Raw genomic sequence first — 16,019 nt, 5'->3', positions numbered from 1 at the left:
TATATATATATATATATATATACAGTATGGAACAAATAGGTCACATGACCGGATACTGTTGCAAAACTTAGAAGAGATAGATACCTTGGCACCCCAGGTTGTTGGTTTAGAGTGGAGTTGTTTTGTTCAATTAAAATGGATTCCTTGATTTTCCGTTTGTTTATGTTTGGTTCTTTGTTTAAAATTACTCTTTTTAATAGATATACTATGGTTTTTTTAGTTGCAATAGTGGAAAACATGGGACGGGTTTGTATTGTGTTCTGTGAATCTGGTTTCCAATTTTCTTCCTCTTTCTCCGATGTACAATTCTGGGCAGTTATTGCATGTTATTTAGTAAATGACGTTGATATTGTGTGATTCTAAATAATTTTTGTTTAGTAACGATTTTAATTTAGGGCCAGGTTTTTGAGAGAATTTCACGTTGACAGGAATATTGTGTTTAATAAATTTCCACCAGCTATTGTTGAAAAACTCTCCAACATTCCCCACAACAAAACTCAACCTACGAACAAAATTGATACTAATAAACCCAACAACAGAACATTACACTACAGTTTACCTTTTGTCCCCTGAAACCAGCTCAAGAATTATCCACACTTGAACAAAACTAGCCATTTTCGCGATTTTTCTACTTCCCACTGTTATGTTTTATTCTTTTTTTTTGTAATTGCATGATTTTTGTTTTCTCCTCTGTATGCTTTTTTTTTTTTGCAATTTCTATATCTCGAAACACATCTAATACTCGCCTACTGAACTGTTTACAAGTAGTGAAGCCCCCAGTGGTACAGCGGTATGTCTGCGGAATTACAACGCTAGAAACCGGGTTTCGATACCCGTCGTGGGCAGAGCACAGATAGCCCTTTGTGTAGCTTTGTGCTTAACTACACACACACACAAACAATTTAGTCTCCGTTCATTGTTTGTAATCGAAAAACAGCAGAGGTGTACTTCATTGTTGGTAATGGAAAGGTAACATAGTTTCACTTCGTTATCAGTAACGGGAAAATAATACATACTCCCCCCTGATTTACTGTATTAAATAACATACTCTCCCTTCATTGTTTTGAATAGAAAGGAGCACAGTCTCCCTTTATCACCTGTAGTGGAAACGTAGCATAGTCTCTCTATTTGTTTATGATGAAAAGGAAACATAGTATTCGTTCACTATTTTGTAATGGGAAATAAATCACGTTTCCTTACATTACTTGCAATGGAAAAAAATCATCCCAATTTATTGTTTTAGTGGGAAAGTAACTTAGTTTCTTTCGCTGAGATTAAAATGTAATGTAGTTTCTTTTCATTGCTTTAATGGAAAATTACCATACTCATTCTTCCCCATTTCTAGTAGGAAACTGCTATAGTCTCTTCTAATTGTTTGTAACTGAAAAGTAACATAAGCTGCTTTACGCTTTTTTCATTTCGAGCGAGAGAAAGTTTTTCAGCTTGAGGCGGAGTAATTTATAATATGAAACGTAGGAGTTTACCGTAGCAAACTCCGTGGCAAGACTGAGTGAGAGTTGCAGTATCGAAGAATGTTAGTTTTCATCAGCTCAGAGAGGTCGATATGTAGATATTTTTCACAATGGAGTCTCCCATTACTTTAGGTGTAAGAGATGAGGTGGTGTATAATTTATAAATATGTGCGTATGTGTGTTGTACTTTTTGTTTTTCTTTGGTAATCTAGGTACAGGTTTGTTAATTATTGTTTTCGTGGCACAGTTCCCTTCACGTCGCATTTATTTTTTCGTTATCTTGTGATTTAAACAAAAACCACAGTCATGATTTGTAGGAGTGTTTGTGTTTACAAAATAAAATGAAACTGAGTACCTTTAAAACACTTAATATTATAGATGGTTAAACACGCTTAATAAAAACAGTGTGAAATGACAATATAGTGGCGTGTATCAAAGCCGTGAATACACACATTAAGTGTACATACCTACACATTGCCCCCCAGTGGCACAGCTGTGTGTCTGCGGACTTACAACGCTAGAATCCGGGTTTCGATACCCGTGGGGACAGAGCACAGATAGCCCATTGTATAGCTTTGTGCTTAATTACAAAAAATATACCTATACTGTTGGCCAACTTGATAACTAATACTGCCACGGGTAAAGTTATGGCTGAATTAATATGCCACAGCTCCTTCAGGGGAACGATATTCGTACAGTAAAAATTATCAAACTGTGTACAGCCAAAAGTTAAACCACTCAGAAGAGGAGAACTTTGGTGTTCTGGTTGGAAGCAGAAACACTCCCACAGTAAAGTGTTTAGAACAGTATCGGATTCCAAACTCATCCCAAAACAATGTGGAGTAATCCATAGAGTGAGGGACATGGTTAGATTTTTAAAAAAACTCAACCAAAGCCATTGTTATGAAGCTGTCCCTCGTTGGGACAACGGTAGGTCTACAAACGTACAACGCTAAAATCCGGGATTCAATTCCTCGTGGTGGGCACAGCAGATAACCAAATGTGGCTTTGATATAGAAAGAAACAGACAGTCGTTATGAAGCTAGGCATGTCTCATGGTACAGATAACAAGATAATAAACAACAATCTAAAATTGATGAAGACTTAAAAAGCTAAAACTTCTCAAGTTTACAGCCAATTCTCTAGAACAATGCTTGTTTCCATAAGAAAGAGATAATGAAGTTGGAATCTCATTCAACCACATGCCTACCAAGTCCAACACTTCAGCTCCAATAGGCTTTAGTCTGTATACAAGTAGTCCTGGAAACCAACATCCATATACAATAAAGGATCGTTAGAAAGTTTGTGTGATGTAAGAACGACTTTGTCATCCTTCGCAGAAAGATTGTTACAATAAAAATTGCGGTATCGGGTAATAATGTATAGACATCTAACAGAGCTCAATGAGAAACGTAGTTTCAACCTGGAAGTTCGTTCATATAAAGTGAGGTTTACTCTCAGTAGTTGACAGTTTGTAGTTATAATTAACACAGTTTATATTGTCTGTCACTTTTTAAAGTTTTAAGATATACTTTAGTAACGAAAAAGTTTGTAAAAATGCTCTGAATATGCACAATTTAATGATATATTCTAATAGCTGCGATTACACAAGTAAATCTCCAAAGTATACTTTTTAGAACTCTTTAACGCATAATAAAGAAGATATACTTGTATAGAATGTAAAATTTGTATGTGTGTTTTGCCTCCTATTACTGCTAAAAAAATCGCGCTTTACGCTTTATGGCCGTGGCTTCGTTATAAGAGTGAAGGTCAAATCTCACTATTTAGTCTGACAAGACCAGCTCACGATATAGCGGTGGGTGGTGTTGACTAGTTGTCTTCTCTCTAGTCTATCATTTCAAAATTAGGGACGGCTACAACGCAGATAATCCTCATATAACTTTGCGTTAAATTCAACAGGTAAACCAATGATTAAAACCTGTTGTATTTCGTAGTAAACATTTTTCTTCATTTGTAAAAGCTTCTGGTGTTACATTCATTTCAGTCCTATCCGACCTATACTGTACTTTACGATTTAACCTACAGAAGCACATTGTATGGCCTGCTTTTAAAAAGGAAGATTTGGCCTTTCTTCTGATTTTATTAATAGAGGTTGATTTATCCTATGATTCCACCAAACAAAGTGTGGTCTATCTGCTGATTGCATTAATAAAATTTTGGCCTATCTGTTGATTTCATTAATAGAAATGTGACACATCTGTTTATTTCATTAACAAAAACTTAAACTTCTGATTTCATTTACAGAGACGTGATTTATCTTCTGATTATACGAGAAACCTGGTCAATACTTTGATTTTATTCTTTCAAAAACAAGATCTATCTTCTGATTCCATCAATAAATGTAAGGTCCAGTCTCCCATTCTATAAAAATAAACGTATTTTGCATGATTACAATGAAAATTATGGCTTTTGTTTCGTTTCATGATTCGAAATGAATTAAAGAAACCACGATAACTTCGATTCTGATGATAGAACAAATAGACGCGTGATTTATCTACTGATATCCTTAATTAAAATCGTCTGATTCAATCAAAAGAAATGTAGACTTTCTTTAGGTTTCACCAATAGAATCTACCAATTCAATCATTTGTAACTTGCTATACTTTCTTATTCCAGTAACAATAATCAACAAACATCTAGGTTACTCCTAATTTAATTCAAAGAAAAGATTCGGTCGACATAAAAAATCCTTTGATTCTACCAACTGAAACATGGTTTAAATTCATGTTTCATCAACTAGAATTTGTATATATTTCGATTATGTCAGTGTATTAAAGTCACACAGTAGTTCAATTGGATCTCAAATAAAGGCTTCAAGCTTATTTTGTGGCACATTTATGAGTTATTTTTGTGATTGCAAAAAAAGCTATATATTTTTAGTCGCTTTACTTTTTTTTAGTTATCCATGTCCTATAGCCATGTAACGTAAATTCCTAAGGGTCAAATCATTCTGTTCGATCAGTCTAACGATACTGTTAGTCTATGAAATGAATATACAATTACAGAAGGACAGCGAACACAACCAAGCGGGAGTTGAGTTTTATCAGACCTAAGTTAAACATTTAGGGTTATTCAGGTTGAATGCTATCATATATAAACAATTCAGGACATTTGATAACTTCGAGTTTAATCTGGTACAATTTGTTAGGATACAAAACTTACTATGATGTATATATATATATACAGCTTGATAATTTATTTTGTCTGTTACCTAAAAGTAATAACTGTATGGCTCGCAGTATAATTAGTTTTATACTATTCATGTCATAACTTTTAGTTTAAGATATTGGATTTGTAATATTACAGATACATGAGCGATAAAATGAAATATTCGTGTATCGTTTATTAGTAAGGTATGTAGGTGTAAACGATATATAACCAGTGTTTTAAGTTGAGTACAATACGTTATAGCTTGTTTTACAATGATCATGTTAAAGTTATGATGTTGAAGTATCTTTGTTGGATGAATGCAAGATAATTTTTTTTTCATTGTCGTGAAATATTACTGTTAATTCATCTAGCCTGCAGTGTCTGGGGTCAATATTACCACCATTATTGATAACTATCCTGGCTTGCAAATATTTGAAATATCTATGCTATCGCGATACTTGAAACTTTTCTGTTAAGTTTTAACTGATTTCTCATTGTTAAGTATTTACCTTCTGAAATAACTGAGTGCTCTAATGTTTCTGAAGAAATGCACTTTTAAAATGGATTATTTGGGACGTCTTGAAAATGCAGACATGTACAACTAAAAGAAGTCATTCACAAATAAAGTTGTCTTTCATACTTAGCAGCAGTGGTGGTTTTACATTTTTTGTTTGAACATTAAGTTTGGCCCATAAAGGAACTCAGTGAATATAAAAATAAGAAATATATGAGATACAGAGGTTAGTAATGTTAAAGTGAATACAAGATGTTACCGTCGTGAATTATTTCAATTTGAGAAAGCTGAGAATAAAGACTGATGGAAGCGTGGGAAATGGATATATGTAATAGGTACAATGTTTTTAATATTTTTTAAAGTCTTCAGTGCTGGCTGAAGGATAGAAATAATTTTCAAGGAAGATGACAAACAGCTTCAGATAAATGTTGTCTTGTTTTAAATTCTATTCGACGTTTCGGCTTAAGCCGAAACGACGGGTGTAATAGAAAAAAAAACAACACATTTATCAGAAGTTGTTTGTCGTCTTCCTTAAACATGGGTAGAATGTTTACTCAAGCACGATCTACTACAAGAAGCCATTGAACGTATCAGGAGCATGATAATACAACATCTAAAGATCAGATTGAACAAAAGTGTTGTCGAGCAAAGCAAACAAAGCAAGAATTGGGAAATAAGCGATGGAATGAGTTCATACACAAACTTTACAGTGATTTTACTGCATCCAGTGAAGTCATATGTGAACAGAAACCATGTATGAGGTTTGTGCAGTGTGCTCTTCACAAGTGTGGGTATTGTGGAAAGGATACATAAACCCAATATCAAAAAAAATCTGTTAGACCAAATAGTGCCTAGTATACCTGAGCTCAGGTATACTCGGCACTATTTGGTCTAACAGATTTTTGACAACTGGTCACAAATTTTGTGATATGATGAAGATCACTCTACTCACTTTTCAGTAATGATGTAATATGTGTGTGAAGGCTGGTGTGAATCTCATGGTATGAATTACATTCTATGTATTAAAGGAGAGTGTTAGCTGTTTGTGAAAAGTTAGGCTCAATATCCACGTTCCAGGGATATAGTGGGGTTTTTTTATCAGTAAGAAGAAGTGGTAGTGTTTTTTGGTTAGTAAGACGGCCATCGTGGTGCTTTTAGGTTAGTAAAAGATAAACTATGGCGCTTTTTGGTCAGAAAAGAAAGCCATTTTGGTGTTTTTTTTATCAGTAAAAGGGCAATCTCGGTGCTTTCTGGTTAGTAGAGTGCCATGATGATACATTTCGTTTTGTAAGAGGGCTGCAATTTGGTGTTATTTGGTCAATAGGCTAATGTCTAAGTAAGCTAGACACGGGTCTCATTTCAAAGCATCACGTCTGCGGACTTACAACGCTAGAAACCGGGTTTCGATACCCGTGGTGGTCAGACCACAGATAGCCCATTATGTAGCTTTGTGCTTAACTGCAAACAAACTATCAAAGCATCAATAAAAAAATTTTAGAATGATCCTCCCAAATCATAACCGTATAGAAATATTTGGGTTAATTCGAAAGGTCAAGCCATTATCAACTGGACAAACTTTTAAAACAATAACGGAGAATAATTTCAACAGACACTCGTCAGAACCTAGTTAAGATCATGCTTCAAAGAATAACAGTAATTATTCGGGATATGCAAGAGTTGTTTAAGTATATAATATATAAACAGTAATATTTTAACTGTAATTACACGTCTTTAGAAACTGAATTATGAAGGCAGGGAACGTAACATTATGTATACGGAAGAAAAAGAAAAATTACAAAGAGAAATTACAAAACTACATTTTGAGCTATTGATAAAATAGTAAAAAAAAAAGAACGAAAAACAATTGGATGATTAAATTGAAGAGAAAAAATCATCGTCTTTTATAATCAATAATAATGCTGCTATTGTAATTCGTGTTTAGAAGAAACTCAATTGTACATTCATAACCCTAAGCTATTTTACTCAATACATGGCATCAAAAATATATTATCTGTAGTAATTTGATGCAAAAAAATTTAAAAAGATACTGAAAATTTAGTCATTTCTTAAATAACTGAAAAATTTTGGCAACCGCATTGAAATGAAAGTATATTATAGTTCCTTGTAACCAAACATAAGCTGAAACAAATCACTAGAACAAGATGAAAGTATTTTCACGTGAGACATAATCACATACTACATTTATCCAACTTGTAAAACAAAGTCTGTAATCTAGCTAAACTTCACGTAGTATAGATAAAACAAACAACAAAACTCGTAAAACAACAACCACAATAACACTCACCTGGCCAGGAAAGCAAAAAAAAAGATGGTTGGTAATGTGATCTGACTCTGACATGTCAGCCCCGAATGACCCACCAGGCTTGGATGCCAAGAACTCATGGACTCGTCTGCGAATCGCGAGAGCTGCGCGTTTACAAAGAGGCTGCACCAACCTCCACCGTTGCCATGGTTACGGGATGGGTCTACTGTGTTGTAAAGAACGAACATTAATGTCTCCAGCATGAGATGGATCACAAAAATAAAACTGCTGACAGTGAATTTGAGAAACAAAGCTCCACTTCAGAATATAATTCTTTATTTCTGTTACATAGGCTCATTTCTAATAACCAGAGAAGATGCTTCTGTAAAATTTTTGATGTTGCATGAGTTGCCTAAATTAATCAGACGCACGTGCTCGGCCGATGGTTTGTGGTATCAGAATATTTGTGTTGCCTTAGCATCATGTGCATTGTAAATATGATATAAGAAATATCCTTAAGCATCTCCGTTACTGAGTTTTTCGAGTTCACTACAAGCACGGAAGTCAATGATGTTTTCATAAGCATGTTTACATTGTTATATGTCCAGTATTTTTAATAAGATTTGATCCGCCATTACGTTTTTCTTCGACCGAGAAGATCATCTATAATGATAATATAAACAACAACAAAAACAAATGGCATCTTCTGTTTGTATATCGTTAAGCTCAAAGCTGCTATGCAAAGGCTTATTGTGCTCTGCCCAACGAGTGTATCGAAACCCGACTGTTAGCGTTATAAGCCCAAAGACTTACCACTGAGCCACCGGGAAGGGGGGGGGGGAGTATACATAAATTCAGTGCCAGTGGTGGAGAGAGCTTAACGTAAGCGAAACGAAAACAGATTGTATGCTTTTCTAGAAATAGCTACAGAGAAACACTTTGGGTGAGCAAATGAATTCGTAGAAAAAGTTAAAGTAACCATGCACACATTGTTTGAATAAAAGCTGTGTTCACCAGATTATTCGTTTAATATTTCAATTAAACAAAACATCTACCAAAGAAAACTTATTGAAATACAATAAAATAATATTTTGTTAACAAAACATTTAGAACCTATAAAGATAATATCTCAGAACGTAGAGGTTTTTAGTACGAAATTGTAATCTTCCATCACTTCCAGTGGGTCAACGGTAAGTTCATGCAGTTACAACACTAAAATTCGGGGTTCGCTTCTGGTGATGAAAAGAGCACAGATAAACTAAACAGATTTGCGCTAAGACAAAAAACCATCAAGTCCTAGAGATATTAGAATAAACGGGATAATTTGGGATAATTTTGTATTATAGAAGGAGAAAATTTTCAAAGAATGGAGTTAAAAAGATTGATTAAAGTAGTTAATTAGTTTCAAAAAATAGGCAAAGAGAGTAGAAACATTTTATTACATGATTATGAAATGAAAAACCGTGAAAAGGCTTGTGTAACAATGATATGTGACTAAAAGAGATTTCGAAGTTAGGTGCGGCAATGTGTATTTATAAAAAACATACATAGTTATCAATCATTAAATCTTCAAAATTTTAACCGGATAAAGATTTTATGTAATATTTGTTTTTCTAGACAAATTAACGCTTTATTTCTAACTAGAATTTCATAGATTTTTAGTTATCTATTTCATCCTTAAATAAAATTTATATTGGAAATATTTGACGGAATCAAAATCAATTAAAATTTGAAAAAGAGGAAATTTATCATTTACGTAAAGAATATTTGTAAATATTCATACAGCAAACAGTACTAGATGCTATATACATTTTTTTTTGTTTGCTCTTAAGCTAAAGGCTACACAATGGGCTATCTGTGCGTTGCCCACCACGGATATTGAAACCCGTCATTTAGCATTATAAGCCTCCAGACCTGCCACTGAGCCATTGGGAGGCTACTGAGATGGACTATGGATCTGCAACCCCAATGTTCGCGTCACGTTAACCACAATAATCGCTCTCCGTATTTCGCGGCTATGTGTACATTATAACATTGTGGTCAAATCCCACTATTCGATCAGACCAGAAAAGCGCAATAGTTGGAGGTGAATGCTTTGGTCTAGCTTCCTTCCCTCTAGTTCATCAGTTCAAAATTAGGGATGATAGTGCAGATAGTTTTGCGAGAATATGCGAAAACAAACATACTAAGCTGAAAAAAGTATTATTTATTTGAGAAATTAAGGGAATTTTCTTAGATGCTCCATTGCAGTTTCATGAGTTCTTTTGAAGTCACTGGCCATTACATAAATAAGCGTCCATTGTTAGAGCATGTGGAAATGTTCTTAATTACTCAATCACTTCAATAGGCTTGCACTCATGTCGTTCACGAAGTTCCATCCAGACTCTTAAAATAACATAATTTCCACCATTTTACATGAAAATAGTCAATCACATCGCGTCATCTGGTTTAATCACAGTCAGCTAATACATTTGATATATATTTTCTCCGAAAGGGGACCGAAGACCGTCTGGAAGGGTCACCTGTTTTAACCAGTCGCACCACTATACAGTAGTATGTTGTCTGTCAGTCAGTCAGTAGACACTATAATGAAGTCACATAAGGAACGCTTAACGTTTAAATTTGTACTATCGTGGCGTAAGTAAAACGTGCGCATGTTATGACTCACGAGAAAGAGTATGCACTCTGTAGGCTACAACACAGAATCACATATGAACTTCAAAAGCAAGAAATAAAAATATTTGTTATTCTTAATTTTGGTTTTATTTATTCTTGAAACAGAACGCTTTCAGGGATCCTTATTTGATAATCTCCTAGTAACCACAATCATACATTAAATTTAAATCCAAAACGAACATTAACAATGCTTCTAATGCAGCTAACAGGTCATACTACATATATAAAATTAAATAAACTTAAGACAAATAATTCAAACTTACAAATGTTTTGCTCTACTTTATAAATCTACATGATACATTACAGAAAGAATTTTTAAAATTTAAGGCCATGCCAGATTGTAAATTATTTTACAACCAATTCAGATTTATAGCAACTTACCGTAAGGTCGACTGAACAATTTATTTTTCACGGTAAATAAAAGTTGTTATAAAACCATTGCAACGATAAGAGTTAATTTTTATCTAGATAAAAATGACGCTCTTCCTGGGTTTATTTCAACATTGCAAGTTCAGTTCTCTACAAGTTAAAATTTATCAAAAGTATAAACCAACTTCAAATTCTACATTACTTAGGTTAATTTTCATCCACATTTGCTAATTTTACACTAAGTTTACATTTTCTACTTTATATATGCTAGAAGTCTTAATCGATTGCCAACTTTTACTTTAAGTCTTAGACAAAATAAAGTATAAAATTACAGCCTTAAAAATTCGCAAATGCTTGTTTCTAATTTTAGTCATTAACTATATTACTCGATTTATGCGTAAGATTAAATTAAAGTTTTTATCTCGGTTGCATTACCTCTAAACACTTAACAAGATTTTAAAGTGAATAATAATTTGTAATTTGATTCCTGATAACTGTCAATTTGATTAATACACTAATTATTTATCTCAAAAATTTTATCTGTGTTACAGGTAATATCCTCAAATGGTGACTTCTATCTGTATGTAACACTCTTGCTTTGACTCCAACATAATCAGCATTTTAAGCAGTCTACGTACCGTTAAGCAGAAATATCCCCAGCTTAATGATTCTTAGGTTAATTTTTCTCCAAAATAGATAAATAAATAAATGCTTTACCTATTTAACCAACTCCTAGTCACAACACCAAAAGTTGTGATATCCATAGACAGTGATCTATCATTCTTCAGCATCATGTCAGAAATAAACTGAATGGATCAGAATTGCTAATTAAAAACCTAATTTCAGAATAAAAATGATAGAGCTTATTTACAAATAACAAAAAAGTGACTTTACTTCAGTTTCCTTTGATGATAAATTGTTTAATGAATTCGCCACTGGAAGCTGTATTAAAAAGTCTCCAAATAGCCAAAAATGATCTAACAGTTAGTAGTCCAGTTCAGTTAAATATCACTTTTGTCAGTTAAAAGGAAAAAAAATTCGCACAAAGTAATTATAGTAAGGAAAAGTCTACAGACGAAAACAATTATTTCGTTTTAGTTCTTCCCATAGCTTACAAAAAACCCACCTAAATCTTCATCAGAATATACTTCGACAGCTTAGATTTTAGGTTTCTTCTAGCCAGTAGCTAGTGAATTGTAATAGGGAATAATTTTAAATTCATGTCAACCACGAGTGACGCAGAAAGCCTTAGTTAGGGGATTTTCGTGTAATACTATTTCTTCGAAAATCTATCCATTAGCTCCTAGCAACAACACAATTAGACACCCATCAAATTATACAGGCTTTCTTCTGTACTAGATAAGGGAAAACATTTGTATGAGTGACTGTGTGAGCCTTGGTTGCAACAACACAATTAGACCCCCATCAAATTATACAGGCTTTCTCTGTACTAGATAAGGGAAGACATTTGTATGAGTGACTGTGTGAGCCTTGGTTGCAACAATCCAATTAGACACCCATCAAATTATACAGGCTTTCTTCTGTACTAGATAAGGGAAGACATTTGTATGAGTGACTGTGTGAGCCTTGGTTGCAACAATCCAATTAGATACCCATCAAATTATACAGGCTTTCTTCTGTACTAGATAAGGGAAGACATTTGTATGAGTGACTGTGTGAGCCTTGGTTGCTTACAAAAATCATCAATGATCATCAGGTGCTGATTGAGCTCTGCATAACTTCCTCGGAATAAATGCAATCTATTTCTTTACAAATATTTTTAAAGTCTATCTTAGTTGGATTAGCTTTAGTAAAACATTTCGCAACACTCGTGGTCGCTTTCATCACATTACGGAGTTCTAGTTACTCAAAATATATATAGCTATGAAATACAGTTATTTACTTTAACGAGTACGATTGGGCCTGTAATTAAAGGCTTTTTAGAATTGATTTGACGAGAAGTGTTCAAATATACCTGATAACAAATTCAAGATAGCTGATTTTTTCTTTTTATGCGTAATACTGATGTTGCTTTAGCGCGAAGATACACAAGGAGCTATCTACACTCTGTTCATTGTGGGCAACCAAACTCCAAATTTTAGGAATGTAAACCGTATACTTACTTTAATCCACCGGAGAACATATGTAATACTTCATTTATTGTGTTGCTTTGCAGTTTCTAATTTTCAGCTCTTCTTGCCAATTTGCTAGCAATATAATTATAAATATTGTCATATTTTACCTTTTCATAACTAGTAAATAACATATCTTTTCTCATATATTTTTTGTAATTTTTCATGCAGGTGATATACATGTAGATAGCCACATCCTGGTAAGCTGAATTTGTGAAGGTAATAAGCTCGCACTAATCACTCTATCTTAGACAAGGATTACACACTAAAACATTTCTTCCATAAGGCTCATTCTTTCTTGGCCCTGTGCTTGTGCCATTACCTTCCTGGAGTGAGGTGATACTAATCGTGAATGGTGGTACAGATATTTGAGTTTATCTCGCTTGAATGTGTGTAATAGGAATGATCGTCGACATAGGTAATCTAAGGATTTTGGGATACCACACTTAGACTTGGTCTGACTTAACATTGTTAAGCTACATCTGTCCAATGTCAATATATGCCATATAAGAGATAGTACTAAACTCTGATCTCAATAGCATAAGTGGATAGGAATGGTAACACATTCCTCCTGAATAGGATACCAGTCCATAACAGATTAACCTCCAACTACTTGGTGGTACTTATTATATAGCTGGATATACTGAAACAAATGGGATAAAGTGTCTGTCTCAAAAACACAACAACCTGACATGAGCAAACTTCAAATTCACAACCTTCTGACTATGAGTCCAAAGCACTAGCCAATGCGCCAAGCTACTCTCACTTAACAGTGTAGTATTTCATTATTTTTGATCTTATTCTATGTAGGCGTGAAAATTTCACTCTGACTTTTTTGTCCTGAATAAACGAGATTTTATTTTGTTCTGTTCCAGCAACCAGTTAAAAGCTTAGAACTAGGAGTTAGCCAAGTCAAAGACACAGATGTTGTGTATAAATATTTTTCTCGGTTTGTACACTAGTATTTGTTTCAATTTTCTCTGTTGTTAATATTAACTATATTAGCTGCAGGGCATTTCCAGAACCTACGTTTTGTGAATGTTTTATAATATTTTATGGATTTCAGTTGACACGTGTATCAGAGCTGTAACAGGTGTTTTATGATTGACTGCTGGCTTCCTTAAGCCGTACCTATGCATTATCTAAAACACTAATCTCAATTTTTGACAACCAGTTTACAAATATATGAATCTATGGAGGCAAGTTCAAATATTCTGAGGTCAAACAGGTGAATTATATAAGATCATGATAATAGAAGGCTTACAACGCTAGAAACCGAGTTTGAATACCCGTGGTAGGCAGAGCACAGATAGAAACAATAGAAGACTAATAATTTGTATGCAGAATATGGATCAGTTTGTATTTTGTTTATTTTAGTGCAAAGGTACAAAAGGGGATATCTACAGTGAGTCTACCATAGGGATTAAATCCATTATTCTTGCATTATAAACCCTAGTTTTTATCGCTGAGGCGCAATAATAAGAAAAGTCCATTTAAAAGTGAAAGAGGCTGCACACTTTGTTCATTTTGAAATAAAATGAACACTTTATTTTCAATCATGCAAAAGTATTTTGAAACAAATTATCGCACTGGAACATGATGTGGTAAACAGATCATTATTATGTTAACTCTGAATTCAACAAGCTGGTTTCACTGTATGGGCAGCAAAAATAATTGTGCTTGACTCATACAATATGAATTATAAGAACCAACAGTACTTAGCATTATATACAGTTCTAAGTCTACCAGAACTTCGAGAATGACATCATTCATGTTACTAGAAAAGCCTAACTAAATAGAAAAGGAAATAACCAAAACTTCCCTTCATCTCTAAATCCGTAAGTAGATAACATGTTAGACATTCCACCAAAAACTATTTAGGAAGATGCCTAGGTACCAGATAGAACAAGTTCCAGGCTTACACTTACGAAGGCACAGACTTAGGGCAAGATTAAGAAGCTCAAGGTTGGGCACATATTTTTTTTCTTTTTCCGTAGAACGTATAATTACGGCACGGTTGGCCTTGTAGTCTAGCTTTAGATTTTGGAGCTGGCTCGAATAAGTGCTATACCACAAAACATTTTCAACTGTGGGTGCATTATAAGAGTAACAAGCAATCCCTTAGAATGGAAGGTGGGTGGTAGGGTACTGCTGACCGGCTGGCTTACCGTTGGTCAGTAGTTCAAAATTAGAGACGATGGCAGATAACTACTATATGTCTTTGTGAAACAGATTAGTATAGAGGAATTTTACCTGAATACATCCGAATAGATATATTCAAGTTTTCAAAATATGAAAGGGTTTAAATATTACACAAAAAGCTTTCAAAACAATATTTATCTGGAGAAACAAAATATGTAGTTTTTAAAACATAACTTTCTTGCTCTCTCTTTAGTATTAAACCTTTATGTCTTAATTGAGCTGGTAATACATTCGTAAGATAAATAATTGTAACAGTAAGAATTAGTCTAATTGTCCTTTGAACTTCATTTATTTTTTCGCGTCTCTGTTTTTATTGCAAGACTAGAATAATTCAGTTCTTAATCATTCTTGCCATGTTGTTATTCATATAAAGTAACGTGATTTTTTTTCTACCATAGTTGTACGTAAAATACGTGTTTGGAAATCGAGTTCACCAAATGAGTTTTTGTTTATTGAAAAGAAACAATCTTCAGAAATGTCATATTCTAATTAAAAAAAAAAAATTCATAAAAAGATTTATAGAATAAAAAATTTTGTAACATTAAATTTACAGAAAAGTTATCACCATATTTTAACACTTTAGATGATTTGAAAAATATCACTTTCGTCGGACATGTCTGCCCTTTCCATTCTAAATACACGTCAAGTTTAATATTTTGCTTAAGTAAAATAAGAAATCTGTTATTGCTTCATTTTATACGTAATTTTGTCCAAATTACGTTCATTTTTTCAAAACGGAAACTGACATTTGTTCTTCAAATTTTCCTTTATAACATACTTGAATGGAAACGTTTAAATGCTTCTTCAGTAACTAGTTTGCTCGGAAACCGTCGCTTTATTTAAATAGTGGTATAATGAACTTGGGGTTTTCCTTTGTTTTTTCTTCTGTTGACAGCAGTTGCCCTAAATGGGATTCACCTCAATCTATGTAGCCAAAACTTGTGTAAGCAATAATTCTAATACCGATTACGTTATTTTGAAATACGATTTTTTATTTAATGCACCGAGATTAGTTGACATCTAAATCACGTATATTCGATATAGATTGTCAAAGTCTATTAAATATGAAATTTATTAAGTCACAAGAGCCTCAATTTTATTGTTTAATTAAAAACACCAAGTTGAAGAGAAGCGGAAAGGACGATACAGTTAAATTTTCAGTACAAAATATCTTAAAAATTGTTAGACTCGCCAAAAGAATTAACAAGGAACGTAATACA

The 16,019-nt window shown here is 33.5% G+C and overlaps 1 protein-coding gene across 2 annotated transcripts in view; it reads right to left on the bottom strand.

The window, feature by feature from the left end:
• Positions 1-7,554, bottom strand: part of LOC106460388 (transient-receptor-potential-like protein) — a 54,912-nt gene extending 47,358 nt beyond the window's left edge. For both annotated transcript variants that reach the window (XM_013920078.2, XM_022387092.1), the window contains exon 1: positions 7,463-7,554. The gene's annotated coding sequence lies outside the window, so the exon portion shown is untranslated. The remainder of the gene's footprint in view (positions 1-7,462) is intronic.
• Positions 7,555-16,019: the final 8,465 nt, after the last annotated feature.

Source organism: Limulus polyphemus, unplaced genomic scaffold, assembly GCF_000517525.1.
Source record: "Limulus polyphemus unplaced genomic scaffold, Limulus_polyphemus-2.1.2 Scaffold762, whole genome shotgun sequence".
Lineage (NCBI taxonomy): Eukaryota > Metazoa > Arthropoda > Merostomata > Xiphosura > Limulidae > Limulus > Limulus polyphemus.
Note: the sequence above shows the minus strand (reverse complement) of the source record. Positions and strands in the feature narration are given on the sequence as shown.